The following is a 15,695-nucleotide window of genomic DNA, read 5'->3' as shown; positions in this document are numbered from 1 at the left end:
ACCCAAATATATAAAATAATCACAAACATAAGCAATCTTATTGGTAAAAATGTGGTAATTGCCAGGTGACTTTAATACTCCACTTACAACAATGGACAGATCATCTAGGCAGAAAATCAATAAGGAAACAATGACCCTGAATGATACACTAGACCAGATGGACTTGACAGATATATTCACAACTTTTCATCCAAAAGCAGCAGAATACACATTCTTCTTGACTGCACATGGAACATTCTCCAAGAAAGATCACATAATGGGTCACAAAACAGCCCTCAATAAATATAAAAGAACTGAAATCATACTATGCACACTTTGAGATCACAATGCTATGAAACTTGAAATCAACCACAAGAAAACCTCCAAATGCATGGAGGTTAAAGAACATCCTACTAAAGAAAGAATGGGTCAACCAGGTAATTAAAGAAGAAATTTAAAAATATGTGAAAAGAAATGAAACTGAAAACATGACAGTTCAAACCCTTTGGAATGCAACAAAATGCAGTCCTAAGAGGAAAATACATTGCAGTTCAGACCTGTCTCAAGAAAAATCCCAAATACAAAATCTAACAGCACAACTAAAGGATTAGAAGCAGAACACCAAAGAAACTCCAAGTCCAGCAAAAGAAGAGAAATAATGAAGATTAGAGCAGAGGGGCGTCCGGGTGGCTCAGTCAGTTGAGCGTCTCACTTTGGCTCAGGTCATGATCTCGCAGTTTCTGAGTTCGAGCCCTACATCAGGCTCTGTGCTGACAGCTCAGAGCCTGCAGCCTGCTTCAGATTCTGTGTCTCCTTCTCTCTCTGCCCCTCACCCTCTTGTGCTTTGTCTCTATCAAAAAATAAATAAATGTAAAAATTTTTTTGAAAAAAAGAAAATAAAAGATTAGAGCAGAAATAAACAATATAGAATCCAAAAAAACAGTAAAACAGATCAATGAAACTAAGAGCTAGGTTTTTGAAAAATAAAATTGATTAACCCCTAGCCAGACTTGTCAAAAAGAGAGAGGACCCAAATAGATAAAATCAAGAATGAAATTGGACTTATCACAAACAACCCCTCAGAAATATGGTTATCAAAGGATACTATGAAAAATTTTATGCCAACATACTGGACAACCTGGAAGAAATGGACAAATTCCTAAACACCCACACACTACCAAAACTCAAACTGGAGGAAATAGAAAATTTGAACAGACCCATAACTAGTGAAGAAATTAAATCTGTTATCAAAAATCTCCCAACAAATAAGAGTCCTGGGTCAGATGGCTTTCCAGGGGAATTCTACCAGTTAATACCAATCCTTCTCATGCTGTTCCAATATGTAAAGAAAACTTGTGGATTCATTCTATGAAGCCAGCATTACTTTGATTCCCAAACCAGACAGGGACCCCACAAAAAAGGAGAACTACAGGCCAATATCCCTGATGAACATGGATGCAAAAATTCTCAACAAGATACTAGCAAATCGAATTCAATGACATATAAAAAGAATTATTCACCAGGATCGAGTGGGATTCATTCCCGGGTTGCAGGGCTGGTTCATTATTCCCAAACTGATCAATGTGAGTCATCACATTAAAAAAGAAAGGAGAAGAACCATATGATCCTGTCAATCGATACAGAAAAAGCATTTGACAAAATATGGCACCCTTTCTTGATAAAAACCCTCAAGAAAGTTGGGATAGAAGGAATGTACCTAAACATCATAAAAGCCATATATGAAAAGCCCACAACTAATATCATCCTCACTGGGGAAATACTGAGAGCTTTCCCCCTGAGATGGGAACGAGACAGGGATGTCCACTCTCACCGCAGTTGTTTAACATAGTGTTGGAAGTCCTAGCATCAGCAGATAGCAAAAGGAAATAAAAGGCATCAAAATGGGCAAAGAAGAAGTCAAACTTTGACTTTTTACGGACGACATGATACTCTACATGGAAAACCTGAAAGACTCCATGAAAAGGCTGCTAGAACTGATACATGAATTCAGCAAAGTCATGGGGTAAAAATCATTGTACAGAATTTGGTTGCATTTTTATATACCCAGTAATGAAGCACCAGAAAGAGAAATAAAGAAACTTATCCCATTTACAATTGCAACCAAGACCATAAAATACCTAGGAATAAACCTAACCAATGATGTAAAAGATCTGTATGCTGAAAACTATAGAAACCTTATGAAGGAAATTGAAGAAAACACACACAAAAAAATGGAAAAACATTCCATGCTCATGGATTGGAAGAATAAATATTGTTAAAATGTCAATACTCCCCAAAGCAATCTATACATTCAATGCAATCCCAATCAAAATTCCATCAGCATTCTTCTCAAAGCTAGAAGAAACAATCCTAAATTTTGTATGGAACCACAAAAGACCACGAATAGCCAAATTAATATTAAAGAAGAAAACCAAAGCAGGAGGCATCACAATCCCAGACTTTAGCCTCTACTACAAAGCTGTAATCATCAAGATAGCATGGTATTGGCACAAACACAGACACATAGACCAATGGAAGAGAATAGAAACCCCAGAACTAGACCCACAAAAGTATGGCCAACTAATCTTTGACAAAGCAGGAAAGAGTATCCAATGGAAAAAAGTCTCTTTAGCAAATGGTGGTGGGAGATCTGGACAGCAACATGCGGAAGAATGAAACTACACCACTTTCTTACACCACTCACAAAAATAAACTCAAAATGGATGAAAGACCTAAATGTGAGACAGGAAACCATCAAAACCCCGGAGGAGAAAACAGACAACAACCTCTTTGACCTCAGCTGCAGCAATTTCTTGCTCATCACGTCTCCAAAGGCAAGGGAATTAAAAGCAAAAGTGAATTATTGGGACCTCATGAAGATAAAAAGCTTCTGCACTGCAAAGGAAACAACCAACAAAACTAAAAGGCAACTGACAGGATGGGAAAAGATATTTGCAAATGACATATCAGATGAAAAGTTAGTATTCAAAATCTATAAAGAACTTAGGAAATCCAACACCCAAAAAACAAATAATCCAGTGAAGAAATGGGCATAAGACATGAATAGCCACTTTGCCAAAGAAGACATCTAGATGGCCAACAGACACATGAAAAGATGCTCAACATCACTCATCATCAGGGAAATGCAAATCAAAACCACACTGAGATAACCTCCTCACACAGGTCAGAGTGGCTAAAATGAGCAAATCAGGAGACTATAGATGCTGGCGAGGATGTAGAGAAATGAGAACCCCCTTGCACTGTTGGTGAGAATGCAAACTGGTGCAGCCGCTCTGGAAAACAGCATGGAGGTTCCTCAAAAAATTAAAAATAGATCTACCCTGTGACCCAACAATAGCACTACTAAGAATTTACCCAAGGGATACAGGAGTGCTGATGCCTAGGGGGCACATGTGCCCCAATGTTTATAGCAATGCTTTCAACAATAGCCAAATGGTGGAAAGAGCCTAAATGTCCATCAACTGATGAACGGATAAAGAAGATGTGGTTTACATATACAAAGGAATACTACTTGGCAATGAGAAAGAATGAAATCATGCCATTTGCAGCAATGTGGATGGAACTGGAGGTATTATGCTGAGTGAAATAAGTCAGTCAAAGGAAGACAGATACATGTTTTCACACATAGGTGGAACTTGAGAAACTTAACAGAAGACCATGGGGGAGGGGAAGGGGGGAAGAAGTTACAGAGAGGGAGGGAGGCAAACATAAGAGACTCTTAAACAGAACAAACTGAGGGTTGATGGGGGAGAGGGATAATGGGGGTTGGGCATTGAGGAGGGCACCTGTTGGGATGAGCATTGGCTGTTGTATGGAAGCAATGAATCACGGGAATCTACCCCCAAAACCAAGAGTACACTGTACTCATTGTATGTTAGCCAATTTGACAAGTTATATTAAAAAGAACTACTTTGAGCCAAATGAAAATACAAAATACTTAAACTTCCAGGGCAGCAAAACCAGTGCTATGGAGGAAATTCATAGCTATATGCTCACATTAAAAAATAAAATCTAAAATCAACCTAACTTTACACCTTTAAGGAACTAGAAAAAGGACAAACTGAACCCAAAGCTAAGGGGGGGTGGGGGGACACAAATTGCTCAAATCAGAAGTGAAAATGGGGATGGTATTATGGATTCCTTAGAAATAAAAAGGATAATGAGAGTGCTGTGAACAACTGCATGCCAGATGCTGAATAACCTACATGTAACAGACAAATTCTTAGAAACACAAAACCCTGAATCACTGAATTCTACCCCTGAAACTAATGTTACAGTGTATGTTAACTAGAATTTAAGTAAAAACTTGGAAGGAAAAAAACCTACGAAGACTGAACCCCCAAATAGAAAATCTGAAGAGACCTATAACCAGTAAGGAGACTGAATCAGTGACCAAAAGTCTGACAGTGGAAAGGCCTGTACCCAATGGCTTCACTAGTGAATTCTGGTGAAATTTTAAGGAATAATGCCAAATCTCCATCTTTTTTCCCAAAAATTGAGAACACTTCCTAACTCATTCTATGAGGGTAGCATTGCCGTGAAACCAAGACAAAGACACCATAAAACAAAAGTACAGACCACCATCCCTAGTGAACATTGATGTAAAATTCCTCAAGAAAATACTAGCAAACATTCAGCAGCATATTAAGAGAACTATATACCATGACCAAATAGTATTTATTCCTCAAATGCAGGAATGGTTCAGCATATAAAAACAGATCAACGTAATGTGCCACATCAACAGAATGAAAGGAAAAAAACCACGGGATCATCTCAACAGGTGCAGAAAAAATGTTTGACAAAATTGAACACACCTTTCTTGATATCAACACTCAATCGGAGCGCCTGGGTGGCTCATTTCCAGGCTTCGGCTCAGCTCGTGATCTCACAGTTTGTGAGTTCCAGCCCCACACCGGGCTCACTGCTGTCAATGCCGAGCCCACTTTGGATCCTCTGTCCCCGTCTCTCGCCGCCCTTCCCCCACTTGCCCTCTCCCAAAAATAAACATTAAAAACTCAATAAACTGAAAATAAAGGAAACTGCCTCCACATAATAAAAGCCATATATGCGAAATCCACAGTAAACCTCATATTTACTTAATGGTGAAAGACTGACCACTTTCCCTCTAAGATGCGAAGCAAAACAAAAGTGCCTAATTTCGCCACTTGTCTTCAACATGGTCCTACGAACAGAAGTGCTCTGGCTAGCGCATCTTGTACCTACGGTGAGACATGTAGTCAAAAATCAGAGACAGGAAGCACAAGGGTTGCCCCGGGCTGGGGGGAAGGGATGGGAGTCGTCCTCTAACAACACAGAGGACACTTTGTGCAGGGTGGGGAGCCTTTGGAGAGGGAAGGGTGGGACACTTTTACCAAACAGGTTTATTTAACACTACTGAACGGTATGCTTTAAAGTGGTTAAGGGGCACCTGGGTGGCTCAGTTGGTTAAGCGTCCCACTTTGGCTCAGGTCATGATCTCCCGGTTCGTGAGTTCGAGCCCCCGTCAGGCTCTGTGCTGACCGCTCAGAGCCTGGAGCCTGCTACAGATTCTGTGTCTCCCCCTCCCTCTGTCCCTCCCCTACTTGCACTCTGTTGGCCTAAAAAGTAAGCATCAACAAAAGTGGCTAATACAGTTTTGTTATGTTTCACCACTGTAAAAACACATGTTAAAAGTAAAGAGCTTTAAAATCAAAAAGACGGGAGTTTACAACAGATCAGCTGTAGAGCCTCAGGTCAGGCACCCACACCCCAGCCTCTGTTTCCTCATCCGTTAAAGGGACACCGGAGCTCAATCCACTCCAGGCTGTGACAGGGAAGACCCTGCCAGGAGTGGGGGTCCAGCTCCCGGCCCCTTGAAGCAGCAGCAGCCCCAAGGGGTCTCACCCTTCAGTCCTGGGCATCAGGCCCTCGGCTTCCTGTCCCCCATCCATCATGCACAAAAACACCAGCACCCCGGTCTCAGGGCTGGAGGGACATCTCAAGTGGGCATTACCATCGCTCAGATGCCCAGGCCAGCCCCCAGCACCCTGACCCCGGCTGGCTGATCGAGCCTGAACATGTGCATCTCCAACCAGCTCCCTCGACACCCCTTCCCCAGACCTGGGCACACGCTGGAGAACACAGGCAGCAGAGATCCCAGCGGTGAGGAGGGAAGGACCGGCTTTGGGCACCAACATCCACTGCACGCTGTGAGATCCTGGCTGGGCACTGAGCCTCTGCGTAAACCATTCAGTGCCCACCACGCCCCAGCAAGACAGGCACCATCACTACCTCCATCTCGCAGATGGGCAAACTGAGGCACAAGGAGATTAAGCCCACAGTAAGTGACACTGCTGCAGAGTCTAAGAATATTTGCATCATGGAGACTGAGGCTGCGAGGTGGAGGGACCTCATGACTCCTTCTCCCCCAGAGGCACCTGTTCCAAGGCTGTGTAGCCACGTTTCCTAGAGGGGGTCCTCCTAAAGGTCCTGTGTGTTTCTATTCCCTATTCACATGCTCTTCCGGTCAGGGACCAGTAGGTTGCAAGACATCTGGGGCCCTGCAGGGGCAATGGGGGTTATGGGAAAGGGATTCTATTTGGTCTTGAACCTGAACAACTCCATCCAAGCACCATTTACATGAGGTTGGCACGGGGTGGGGTGGGGGTGAAAAATACCCCAAGGCCAAGCGCTGCCTCGATGCCCACAGGCCATGCTCCCTGGGTGGGGTGGCCCCTGGGTACTGGGGCTGAACAGCTGGGATAGGAAGCAGGATTAGCACAGAGCTGGGTCCCAAACCTGCACATTTCTCCCCAGGTGCATGGTTGCTTTACACTCACGTGACACGGGGAGGATTTAAGTCAGGACACGGAAAGGCTCTTTGGTGGCAGTATTTAAGCTGAGGCCCAAAGGGGAAGAAGCAGCAGCTAATCTAGCACAAACGAGGGGAAGAGTAGTCAGGACGAGGGAACAGCATGTGCACAACCAGAGGCCGAAAACTCAACAAGGACCAAGTCTGCTTGCAGATTTGAACTGACCATTCTTTTGTCCCCCCAGCTGCAAGGTCTTCAGGGCTTCAAAAGATCTTGGCTTTTTTGTCTAGCTCACTCTAGTAACTGTACTATATTTGGGTGCCGTGTGCCACACCCCGTTCTTACCATCGAATGTGGACTGTTTCATTTAATCCTCCCCAAAATAGCTGGGGTAGTCGCAATTATTCCCATTTTACAGACGAACACGTGAGGCTCAGATGGTTTGAGCACCTGTCCCAAGGTCGCACAGCTAGTGAGTGGGTCATCGGGGATTCCAGCCCGCGTCTTCCCGATTGCAAAGATCACTGTACCCCAGCGGTAACCTGCCTTACCAGCAGGCAGGGTCTGTTTCCTGCTCTGAGCAAAGGCTTTCTCTGAGCCTTCCCATTTAACGCTCTGAGCAGCCCCATGTGGTGGGACTCAGCATCCTCAGCCTAAAAACCGAATCAAGCCCAGGAAGATTAAGCCACGAGGGGAGGGAGCTGGACTCTGATCCCCAAGGTCTCGCATGCCCCTGTGCAGGTGCAGGGGTCCTCAACATATCCTTGCATCATCACAAGGCTTGGAGTAAAGACTTCTTCCACATGTGGTCACAGGGGATGCCTCAACCCTCCACCCCACACCCACCTGTAGGGAGGGGAGAGGGCCTGAGGGGCCAGAACGGGGGCGGCCACTGGGAGGAGTCTCCAGGTGAGCAGATACCCAGCTGAGGTGGCTGGAAACTCGCCAAGTTCAGTAGGCAAGTCACCTAGACAGAGCAGGTGTCCAGCAGATACTCTTTGGACGTTTCAGAAGGTGGGAGGGTGAACGGGTCAGGGTCAGGAGCTGCATGGGGCTAGGGTGGAACAGGAGCACCAAGATAAGAGCCTGAAGAGCTGGTGACTGGGAGGAGAGACGTTCAGCACTTGGATTTGGCTGGCTCTCAGGCACGTGACGGAGGGGCTGGGCTCAGAAGCTAATGAACCCCGGGTTTCAGGGCCTGGGTGACCAACCCCCCTCTGCCCTTGCCCCTTCCTTTCCAAGGACTTGGCCATGCCCCATGTGACAAGGACAGAGCAATCTCTCCGTGCCAGGCACATGCTGTGCCCCTCACATTCATCTCTACCTCCACATCCCCCCTCTCAGGCAGGATCCCTATGATCAGACAGGTTAGGGGCTTGCCCAACGTCGCCCAGATGGCAAGGGGTGAGGCCAGGACTGAAACCTGGGCCTGGAAACTCGAGAGACATGTTGGCATCCGGGGGACCCTCTGAACCTGTGATCACGGTTCCTACAAATCCTCCCTGGTGCACGCACCCCTCTTCAGTCCCCTGTGTTCATACTCTAGCCCCAGCCTAGTTGTCTAAACACAATTGTGCCTTTTTCTCCTCTTCTTCTCATGACTCAAGTATGCCAAGCCCTCACCTACCCCAGTCCCTTTGCACAGGTCAGTCCCACCGCCTGGATCACTATTCCTGCCTGGCCCCTTCCTCCTTTGTATCTTCAACATCACTTTCCCAGAGAAGCCTTCCCCCACTTCCTGGCCCCCTCTCCATCGTTGTCTTATAAACCCTGTAGCATATATGTACTTTGACACCAATAAGTCTGCTTACTTGTAATGGTGGCCACCACTGCTCTAGAAGGAAGGGACTGTGCTGGGGTTATGCACCATTGCATCCCCGTTGCTACAACATAGTTGACCTTGAGATATGGGACCACGAGCCCTCATTCAGCTTCATGCCCAGACTCCTCCAGACGGCTCCCTGCATTTTGTTCCAAGAGCATTCTGTGTCGGATGCAGAATAACTTCTCCTGGGAAGTTAGGGGGTGACTACTGATGCTGGACGAGGAACACAAAACCTCCGTCAACCCGAGGCTGGAAATTTCCTGAGGCTAACGGAACAGCTTTTCCGTTCTTGGAAATACGGACGTGTTTCCTGGTCCCACATGAAATGAATTAGATGAACTGGATGAATTGTTGATTTGTCAATGCACATGAACGCATGGAACATGATTCTGACTGACCTCAGGTCAACTGCAAGGTCTCACCATGCCCCTTTTCTTTATGGTTACTCTCACTCGTGTTTCTGCTTCTGTATATTTGAAGGCTCACAAATTCTGCTGGTTCTCTTCTCCTCTTCCCTCCCGGCATTAGAGACCCGAGGTCAGGTGGCCGCCTCTTCCCCAGGGGATCTGATCCAGTGCTTGGGGCACTGTCTACACCCTCGTGACTCCCCAGTTGACTCATTCAGAGCGTTACATGGGAATGTCTGAGAGCCATCTCAAACTCACTGTGCCCCAAAGAGAACCCTGGGGACCACCTCCCCCCGCCCCAGCCTCGCTTCTCCTCCAGTTGTCCCATGGCGTAGTGAAAGGCCCCCAGTTGTTCAAGCTAGAATTTGAGTCACACTTGACTTCTATTGCATTTGCTGTGTCAGCAAATCCCTTCAGCTCTGGCCTCCTAAAATCTAGCCATACGGGTTGATCAGCGTCCTCCTAAAACCCGGGTCCACCCAAGGCTCAGAGTGTGGCCTCATTTGGAAACAGATCTTTGCAGGTATAATGAAGATGAAGTCCTACCGGACTGGGGGGGGGGGTCTAAATCCAATGGGTTGGTGTCCTTCTGAGAGAAGAGGACCCCCAGATAAGGCACAGGAAAACGGAGGCAGAGGTCCAAGCGAGGCAGCCCCATGCCAGGGAGCCCCAAGGACCGCCAGAAGCCACCTTCCGGAAGCTGGAGGGGGACAAGGGAGGAATTTCTTTCCCTGAGCCTTCAGAGGGAGCATGGGGCCTTTGCAGATTCCTCAGTTTGGGACCTCCAGCTTCCAGAATTGTTGGAGAAGGCATTTGTTCTTTTAAGCCATCAGGTCTGTGGTGGTTACAGCAGCCCTAAGGAGAAAGGGGGGAGGTATCCAGACCCATCCACCTGTGCCAGTGTTGTCTTCCAAGTTCCCATCAGCCTCGAATGGAACAGCCCCAACAGCCTGCCAGCTGGTCCCCATGCCATTGCCCCTCAGGACCTTCTCCCCTCAGTGGCCAGATGATCGCATCTGTCATTTACACGCTGAATCAGGTGCCGCGAGGTTCAAGAGGGCATGTTGGCTTGAGGCACCATTCCATCCCTACCGCTGGGACATACACACTCAGATGTTTGTTAAGCAAACAAATCCACAGGTGAATGAATGACACACAGCCCCAGTTTATGTGCACGGCCCGTCCCGCTCCACTGAATGCCAGGCTTGTGTTTTCTTTTTTTGAATGTTTGAGAAAGACAGATGGTGAGTGGGGGAGGGGCAGAAAGAAGGGGACAGAGGAGCCAAAGAGGGCTCCACGCTGCCATCAGTGAGCCCGGGGTGGGGCTCGAACTCCGAACCGTGAGACCATGACCTGAGCCAAAGTCAGATACTCAACCGACTGAGCCGCCCAGGGGCCCCCAAGCTTGTGTTTCCATCTGCTCACTTGGCAACTCCACTTGGTGGCCCCTTGACATAGCAAACTTAACACGTCAACACAGAGCTTCTGATCTTCCCCTCAGATGGGCTCCACCCCTGGTCTGTCCCCACTCGCTGTCCCCGAGTCCTCAAGACGAGCAGAGGCCAGCGACGCTGGAATCACCTCTCACTCCTTCCTGCCTTTCCTGCCTCATGTATCCTAGTTGGGAGCAGTCGCTGCCGAGGTACCTCTCTTCTCACCATCTCCTTGGTTACCTGCTTGCTCCAAGCCACCTGGACTCCCACCCGGATTAGTGGTTTCGCCTCCTAACCGGCCCTGCTTCCACCCATACCTGGTGATGATCATTTTCAACCCAGCAGCCTAAAAAAATCCATCGGAAAACGTCACTGGTTAGCTCCCTCCATTTCTCTCAGAGTAAAATCCAAAATTCTTAACTAAAGCGCATAATGCAGGAAACATCCAGCCTGACAACCCCCTGGCCTGGTCTCCTGAGACGCTCCCTTCATTCCCGTAGCCACACTCACCTCCTGGGGTGGGGGGGTCACAGTCGCACCTCAGGGCCTTTGCAGTTGGTGTATATTCTGCTAAGGTTGCTTTGACCCCAATCTGACCAGTCTCAGTAATGTGGTGGGCAGACTGCTAAGACCCCAGTGACCTCCTAGAGTGGACGGAACCTAGGAAATGATGGGCTGTCACTCCCATGTTACATGAAGCCAAAAGGGGATTTTCGGATATAGTTATGGTTCCTAATTAGTTGACTTAGAGTCAATTAAAAATGGAGATTATCGGGTGGGTCTGGCCTTCTGAGATAAGCCTCTTACATCTGGCTCTAGAGGTGGGGGACAGAGGAAGCCAGAAATTTGAAGCATGAGCAGGATTTGACGTACCATCCACTGGCTTTGCAGGTGGTGGTGGCCATGTGGGAGGGGTACACAAGCAGCTCCCTAATCACAGCCAGCGAGGAAGTGGGTGCCCCAATCCTATAGCCAACAGGGGACCGAGTTACTCCAGTGGCAAGGAGGAGCTAGGAAAGAGATTCTCGCCCCTGCCATCTTCCAGAGGAGAATGCAACCCATGGGACACAGTGATTTGGCTGTGGGATCCCCTGAGCAGACACCCCGGCCAGACGATGCTAGACTCCCGATGTACAAATGAGCCAATACAGGCGTGTTGGTTTAAGCTGCCATAGTTTGTGCTAATTCTATGTGCAGCAACAGAAAAAAAAATACAGATAATCTTCAAACCTCTGGAGAGGGAGAAGATATTTTCAGTTCATAGACCCTAGAAGCTCAGATCCAGAATATAAAGAAATTCTAAAGAGAGAGAGAGAGAGAGAGAGAGAGAGAGAAAGAGAAAAAGAAAAAAAGAAAAAGAAAAATATAGGCAACTCCATAGAAAAAGACCAAAACACCTGAAAAGACACTTTACCCAAGAGGATACCCAAGGGGCTAACAAACATCAGGAAAAGATGAAAACTGAAACGAGTTAGGACTCCACAACCACCAAAACCCACCAGTGACGAAGCGAAGAAACACCCAGCGTTGGCCAGGATGAGGCACAGCTGAGCTCCTCCTACACTGCTGGAGGAGGTCAGCTTGGCAAACATACTCTCAAGACGGAACGATCTACTGAACTTGAACCTATGGGTAACCTGTGGTCCAGCAGTCACGCTCCGGAATGTGTATACTCAACAGACATGACTACACAATCCCGTATGCCACACGCACATCATTCACAGTGACATACAACAGCCTGGCCATCTCAGGTCTCTCCAACCTTCCCTGGTCCCCACACCTCCCTTGGCTGCACCCCCACTGGCTTCCCTGCTGTTTCTTGAACGCAGGAGGAACCCTCCTCCCTCCTGCCCTGGCACCTGCTCTGTCCTCCACACGGCGGTCTCCTGCCCCAGAGCACTTCTCGACCGTGGTGTCGCTCGACATCCTGGCAGACAGTTTGGGAAGGTCAGGAAAAAGCTTTGACTTCCATGCCTGGGGATCTGCTTCTGTCATCTGGCTAGCAGGGACCACGGATGTCGCCACACGTCCTACGATGCACAGGACAGTCCCCCCCCCCCAACAGAGCGTCCACAGTGCCGAGGTGACTAAGTCCACCCTGTGGATCACAATGGCTCAGTCCCCAACTTCCTTCAAGTCTGCTGGACTGCCACTCTCCCAGGGAGCCCTTCCCAAACCACCCTGGTTAAGATTTTACATGAGCCTTCAAGAGGGCACGCCTTCCCCACACCCTTTGTTTCTCTATAATAGTTACCATCAGGGGCGCCTGGGTGGCGCAGTCGGTTAAGCCTCCGACTTCAGCCAGGTCACGATCTCACGGTCCGTGAGTTCGAGCCCCGCGTCAGGCTCTGGGCTGATGGCTCAGAGCCTGGAGCCTGTTTCCGATTCTGTGTCTCCCTCTCTCTCTGCCCCTCCCCCGTTCATGCTCTGTCTCTCTCTGTCCCAAAAATAAATAAACGTTGAAAAAAAAATTTTTTTTAAAAATAGTTACCATCAGCTGACACACTGTTTGTTCTACTTGTTACAGTCTCCCCTTTACCCACTAGAATATACACTCACAAGGCAGTGAGTTGTGATCGCTCTCCACATCCCTAGCCCCCTACAACAGGTGCTCAACCGACACCGGCTGGATGGAAGGAAACAGTAAATGAGGAGGGAAGTCACCAAACTTCACCGTGTGCCTGGCACTTTTATTCGTTCTCAATTGAAAGGTGCACGAATACTGTCAAGATGCCAATACCCACCCAAGTCTTTGAGAGGAAGGCCTCTCCTCTGCCTGTATCCTACTCGTTCTAAGTAGTTTGCTTCCAAGGTCTGTGTGCTTCACGACTGAAATCTGACTGTATTTTTTTGTTCCAGGCAGATTATTGCCCATAAACTCGGGGTGGGGGAGGGAAAGGCAGAGGTAAAGACCACACACGTTCGGGAAACAGACAGCACTCTTTGGATGCAAAGCCCACGAAGGCCTAGAGAGAAACTTGGTGCGGGATGGCGAGCTTCTGTGTCTTACGCTAAATCATCTGGACTCCCTGAAGTAGCCAAGTGGGCACTTTAACACTGGTGTGGAAGACAAACACACCCCCTCTGTGATGGTGAAATCCGAGTTTCAGGAGGGGTCTCGGTGAGAACCTGGGCCATGTCTGAGGGTCAGGAGTGCGGGGAGGGGGGCTACGAGGGGCCTCGGCTTGAAGAGTAAGGCTCTGACGTCAGCCTCTTGGATGCAGTGCTCGCTTCCCCATGTCCTGGCTCACAGGACTGGTCTGCAGATTTCTGAGCATGAACTTGCAAAAGTTTCTTAAATTTAGAAGCGATGAGATGTGTTCGAAGATACTGTGCTATTTTTAACACATACCCCCGAAGAGGCATTTTCAAAGAATGAGATTTTCGGAAGTGGAACGTTTCTATTTGTTGTTCTTCCCAGTGAATTGTCTTAACCGCCCTCTGTGGATGCGGACTCCGTCCTGGCAACCGATGCATTAGACAGAGATTCTCCTCGACTGGCGCCATAAGAGCAATCACAGCAAATGATGTGGAGCCCAAGCAACCCACGTTGTGTCCTAAGAGGGTCATCAGCCTCACAGCTGTCACCAACCACATTCAGTCACGACAGGGACTCTGGACCTAAGAACAAGAGAACCCGGCGGGAGGCATCTGGGACCATTTCCATCCTTTCTTTTCATCTGTACCTCCTTGGCCTCTTCTTCCACCCCCTTCTAGAGCTTTCTAGGTTCTTGCCAAGAAGGTATAAGCATCAGTGATGTTTACGGTTTTTAAGTTTATTTATTTATTTTTGAGAGAGAGAGGGGGGGGGGGAGTGAGTGCAAGCACACACAAATGAGGGAGGGGCAGAGATGGGGAGAGAGAGAGAATCCCAGGCAGGCTCCATGCTGTCAGCGCAGAGCCTGATGCAAGGCTCGAACTCATAAACCATGAAATCATGACGTGAACTGAGCTCGAGAATGTGACACTTAACTGAATGAGCCACCCAGGCACCCCATGTTTGCGATTTCTTTCAAGGGAGAGATACTTGTCCTCCTCTTTCCCCATCCTGCTGGCTAAAATGTGGCCAGGAGGGGACACTTTCTTGGGGCCACAAGGACAAGAACAATACATCAGGGATGGCAGAGGAACAAGACAGGAAGAGCCCGGGCCCTCGAACAACCTGCAGAGCAGAGATGGTCTCAAGCTGGCTTAGGCTCCTGTTATTTGGTGATCTTGTTTGCAGGTGAAATTATGTAACAAGACATTATTACACTAGAGAAAATCCTGGAAAGGTCCACCAGATAATGTGGGGTTGGGGGGCCTATGTCTTGATGTCTGAAGGCATTAACAGAGGTTTAGCTCAGGGGAGAGAAGATTAAGGCAAAGCATGGCAGCTAGCTTCAGATGCCCAGACAGCTGTCCCCAGGGAAAGGGTGGTCTTGCTCTGGTGAGTTCCAGGTATTTGTTGAATTGTTTGATGAATGAGTGGATAAAACTTGACACGTACAAGTTTCAGGAAGGCATATTTTGATTCCACAAAGAAAAGTCCCTTTGAACAATTGAGGCTAATGGGGAAGAATGTAATGTTTAATTGAGGAACTACTGTATGCCAGGAAAGGCATTAGGTGCTCAGCATCCTGCTTGCAAGGCCATCCCATCCAATATGAAGTCCAAACTACAAATTCATTCACCGTGTGCACCTTAATTCAAAATCCTCCCTTTCTCCAAAGTAGACTAAGGGTCATTAAGCACATGAGAAGATTCTCAACAGCATTCGTCATTAGGGAAATGCAAATTGAAATCACAATGAAACACCACTCCACACTTACCAAGATGGCTAAATTAGAAGAGACAACAGCAAATGTTGGCAAGGATTTCGAGAATTAAGAAAGCTCATGCATTGCTGGTGGGATTGTGAAACAGGCTGCTTGGAAAAATCTGGAAGTTCCTCACAAGATTAAACATAGTGTCTATACAATCCAACTATTCTCACCTAGGAATACACCCAGGAAAACTAAAAATAAACACTGGTATAAAATTTATACACAAAGGCACGTAACATTCCCACGAGCCAAAATAAAAAGTAGAAACAACTTACATGTCCATAAACTGATGAACGTTTAAACAAAACGTGGTCCATCCATACAGTGGAACACTAATTGGCCAGGAGAAGAAAAGGCACAGCCACGCTATACAACATGGGTGAACCTTGAGAACAAGCTATGTGGAAGAAGCCAGATGCTCAAGGACAAATACG

This window comes from Leopardus geoffroyi, chromosome E3 (genome assembly GCF_018350155.1).
Source record: "Leopardus geoffroyi isolate Oge1 chromosome E3, O.geoffroyi_Oge1_pat1.0, whole genome shotgun sequence".
NCBI classification, from domain to species: Eukaryota; Metazoa; Chordata; class Mammalia; order Carnivora; family Felidae; genus Leopardus; species Leopardus geoffroyi.
The sequence above is the reverse complement of the archived record's forward strand: the minus strand, read 5'-3'. Positions refer to the sequence as shown.